The sequence below is a fragment of the Capsicum annuum genome, chromosome 6 (genome assembly GCF_002878395.1).
Source record: "Capsicum annuum cultivar UCD-10X-F1 chromosome 6, UCD10Xv1.1, whole genome shotgun sequence".
Classification (NCBI taxonomy): domain Eukaryota; kingdom Viridiplantae; phylum Streptophyta; class Magnoliopsida; order Solanales; family Solanaceae; genus Capsicum; species Capsicum annuum.
Window position 1 is genome coordinate 208,605,900 of NC_061116.1, and position 5,077 is coordinate 208,610,976.

The window sequence follows — 5,077 nt, forward strand, 5'->3', positions numbered from 1 at the left end:
ACTTCTAGAATTACTAAGACCTATGCTAAACCGTTGTCTTGTGCAGATAGGATTCAAGTGATTAAATCAGCCTTTTTTGTAATATTCAACTTCTGGGAAGCAGTTTTCTTCCTTCCTCAAAGCATACCGAAGGAAGTAGATGGAAATCATAGGGAATACTTATGGGTCTACAATTGATGAAAGAAAAGTATCACTTGTAACTTGGGAAGAAATATGTCATACAAAGAAAATTGGTGGTTTGAATGTGAAAAATCGCAGATTATGAAATATAGAATGTGTTGGTCAACTACTATGACAATTGATATTTAACAAGGAATCAATTTGGGTGAAGTGGGTAGACGAGTTGTATATGAAGGAGCATGAAGATGTTTGGACACATAGGGATCGTTTGGTAGAATGTATAAGACTAATGCAGAATATGGTGTATTAGTAATGTTTGCTTTAGTAATGCTGGTACTAGTTATACTCACATTATTTTTTTATACATTGTTTGGTTTGATGTGTTAAAAATAATACTTTTTATATAATTTCTATATTTTTTTATTAATTTACAAAAATACCCTCCATTATCCATCAAGGTATCAAGCATAAAATGAAAATCTAGCTAAATGAGAAATATGAACAACCCAACCCAACAACAACAATATCAAAAGGTGAAAATAACAAAACAAAGCAAGAACAAGGTGTGGAAATTTCTTTTGATGAGTAGTGAATATGGTGTAGAGATTACTCCAACTAGCAGTTTTACATTGGCATAGATTGTTAATTTTGATATAGAAAAAATTATACCCAAATTGTGAAATAGGGATAGAAAAAATAAATATTAACGATTAAAGAGATAGATTGGATAGAAGTGTTAATCTTGTGAAGAAAAGCAAACAATGAATGATTGATTAAGTGGAAGGAAGAAGAACATTGGGAGAAAATAACTCTTGTTTTTCCATGGAAAAGAATAGAGCAGAGAGACTACAAAGTATAGATAAGATAGGTGTTGAGGATAATTTTGTCATTAACTAAGTTAATGCATGTATTGACATCTTTTTCATTAGTAATACATAGGAAAATGGTGGTACAACTAATACATAGCTCAATACACAATATATAAGTAGTACAAGTATTACTTATACACAAGTTGAAAATGGTACCAAACGAGGAGTTTACAGTGCACAAAACTAATATATACATTATTTTTTTTAATACACTCTACCAAACGACCCCATAAAGTACCTCCTGACTGCAGCTGGTACTAGAGGAAAATTCATTCTCTCAAAGCTAAAATGCAGACATGGTATATTAATGACAGATATCAATTGCAAGGGAAAGGGATTTACTCAACTACTCGAAGCTACTCGGAGATGCTAGGACCACAAAGAAGACTTTCAATCGTTGTCTGAACTGCAGTAACACAACCAAAACACAAAGTGATTGTTTTGTTTGTAACTAAAACTAGACTACTCACTAAAGTTAGAATTCAAAAATAATTGAACATCCCCATTGTTGATGATCATTGTTGTTTGTGTGTTAGTCAAGTGCAGGAGACAACAAATCATTTATTTTGGCGTTGTGATTGGTTTAAAGAGGTTAAGCAAGAAATTTTGGGTTTTATGTGTGTGTTTGAATAGAAAATGGAGGGAATTAAGTGAAAGAGAAAATTGAGTTTACACCAAAATGAAAAGTATGCTCAAAATAGGAAAGCTTACTAAAATTCTCCCACATTGATGGGAGAAAGAAACTTTAAAGTGTATATTGTGAAACACATTTCCACATGCTAAGTGAGGTAAGAAATAAGAGATGCCTCGCACCGTCGTCGTCGCTCGCTCGGCTTTGGATTTGGATTTGGATTTGACAAATGATCAATGAGATCTATCTTTTTGGACAAAGTTTATTTGACAGAAATTTAATCCGAATACCAAAGGGAAAAAATGCAACAATAATCCTCCATTTATGCATGCATGCAGATTTCGAAACAGTGTTTCAAACTGATGCAATTCTTCAACGAACTAATGCACTGTTTTTAAACTGATGCTTCGAAATGATGCACTGTTTCGTGAACTGGTATATGTGTTTGGAAAAGGACATGGTCTTTGGATGAATTGACATGAATTTCTAGAAAAGACACACCATTTAAGTGAACTACTGCCACATTTTTGAAGAGGCATATGATAGGCTATATAAACCTGCTTTGATCCACAGGTTTGAGATACGAAATTTTCAGAATACAAAACTCTTCTTCTCTTAAAAATATTCTGTGTGATCATTCAAACCGTTGAGTGCGTTCGTGGAATCCAATTATTTGAGGTACCACTATAATTGGATTGAAGGCCATGTTATCCTAGGAGGAAAATTCCATAACCTCTGGTACAGTGAGGGAAATTATTCCTTAAGGACACTACTCCGTGAACTCGGGGGACTTGGTCTAAAATTTTTGTTTCATCTATTTTCTAATATCTAATAAATTCTTGGATAGATTAGTAATAATCTTGTGTTAAAGGTGTTAAAGAACTTCAAAACTATTCTTGTTCATACGTGAACTTGTTATGAAGTTGTTGTTGTATTAATACAGATTCTAGTACCCGTAGAAGGAAAATAACAATCTTAAGGAATAAAATCAGAATATGTATTACTTATTTTTGGAGATTAAAGCTTTAAGCTTTCTACTCCGTTTGAATTTAACTAGTGATTAGAAGACATAAAATCTTCATCACAAGTTTAAAATTCACTCGATTGACAATTGGAAGTCATAAAAACTTCATTGTTAACTAGAAACAAGAAGAAGAATTTAAAGTTGCTTAACTTTATAAGTAGTATTCTGAAAATACTAAGTATTATTGTCTTGTGGTGACAGTAAAAATGACTAACGAAAGTCAAATGCAAGATGCGGCTATGACTGTGGGGGAAACTAGTATTGCCTCAACAAGTCGAGCAGATGCTCCGCAACCAATGACACCTGCGGAGAAGCCCAAAAAATTTGCGGGCATTGACTTTAAGCGATGGTAGCAGAATATGTTCTTCTACCTCACAACACTATGCCTTCAAAAGTTCACTAGTGAGGATGCTCCTGAGGTGCCCGAGGGAACCTCAGACAAAGAGCATTTCATGATTGTAGAAGCTTGGAAGCACTCGAACTTCCTTTATAGGAATTATATATTGAGTGGTCTCCAAGACGACCTCTACAATGTTTGTAGTGGAACTAAGACATTGAAGAAATTGTGGGGGGCACTAGAACGAAAATATAAAATAGAGGATGCGGAAATTAAGAAATTCATTATTGCAAGGTTCCTGGACTTTAAAATGATAGATAACAAATCGGTTGTCTCTCATGTGTAGGAATTGCAAGTTATCATCCACGATCTCCCAGCGGAAGTTATATCTTTGAAAAATACCTTAGTTGAACAACTTGAAAAGGTTCTTAATACCCACATAAGCTGTTTTGTAGGTTTGATTGTGAGTGATGCTTTCCATGTAGTAGCGATAATTGAAAAGTTACCACCAATGTGGAAAGACTTCAAAAACTACTTGAAGCATAAATGCAAGGAGATGACTGTCGAAGATCTTATTGTCCGACTGCGTATTGAAGAGGATAATAAAACTGCCGAGAGAAGGTCAAAAGAGAATTCTGCAATTAATGAAGCACATATTATGGAAGATGATCAAAACAATTCTAAGAAAATGAAGAAAGTTGAACAAGGAAGCAATCAACCCAAGAAGAAATTCAAGAGAAAATGCTTCAATTGTGGTAAGATTGGCCACAAGTCCATGGATTGTCGAGTCCCCAAGAAAGGCAAAAAAAAGGATCAAGCAAATATAATTGAATCCAACAAAGAATGCGATGATCTGTGTGTTATGTTCTTAGAATACAACTTGGTGGAAAATCCTCACGAATGGTGGATGGATTCTGGTGTCACCCGCCATTTATGTGCCAACAAAGAGTTGTTTACGTCATTTGCTTCGGCTCAAGTAGAAGAAATGATCTTCATGGCTAACTCCGCTACTGCTAAGGTAGAAGGAACAGGAAAAATATGCTTGAAAATGACTTCAGGATAGGTCTTGACATTTAACAATGTCTTGTATGTTCCGGAGTTACGTAGGAATTTAATTTCTGTTTCACTTCTAGACAAGAACAGATTCAGATGTGTAACCGTTTCTAGAAAAATTGTAATTAGCAAAGGAGAAATATATGTAGGAAAAGGCTATCTCACCGAGGGCCTTTATAAGATGAATGTAATGAATTTTGAAAAAAAAAGTTCAAATTCTTCTTATTTGCTTGAGTCTTATGATTTATGGCATGAACGTTTAGGTCATGTTAATTACAAAATGTTACGAAACTAGTTAACTTAGAAGTTTTGCCAAACTTTGAGTGCAATAAATTAAAGTGTCAAACGTGTGTGGAATCAAAGTATGCAAACATCCTTATAAGTCCGTTGAAAGGAATTTCAATCTTTTAGGCTTAGTACACACTGACATTTGTGATATGAAGTCAACACCATCACGTGATGGGAAAAAGTATTTCATAACTTTTATTCACGATTGCACTAGATATTGTTATGTCTATTTGCTAAATAGTAAGGATAAAGCAATAGATGCATTTAGGCAATTTAAAACTGAAGTTGAAAATCAGTTAGATAAAAAGATAAAAATGATAAGAAGTGATAGGGGCGGAGAATATGAATCTCCTTTCGCCAAAATATGTGTAGAGAACGGAATTGTCCATCAAACTACGACCTCGTATTCACTTCAATCTAACAGAATTGCGGAAAGAAAAAATCAAACTTTGAAGGAAATGATAAATGTTGCTTATTGAAAAACTTGTGGGGGGAGGCTATCCTTACAGCCAATCGTATACTCAATAGAGTTCCCCATAGTAAGACACAATCAATTCCTTATGAGAAATAGAAAGGAAGGAAACCCAACTTGAAATATTTCAAAGTGTGATCCTTTTGGAAAGAGGTAGTCAATAGTGAGGATTCAATCTTAAGCAACCACACGTGGGAATTGGTTGATCTTCCTCCAGGAAATAAAACTTTAGGTTCTAAATGGATCTTCAAAAGGAAAATGAAAGCGGATGGTACTATTGATA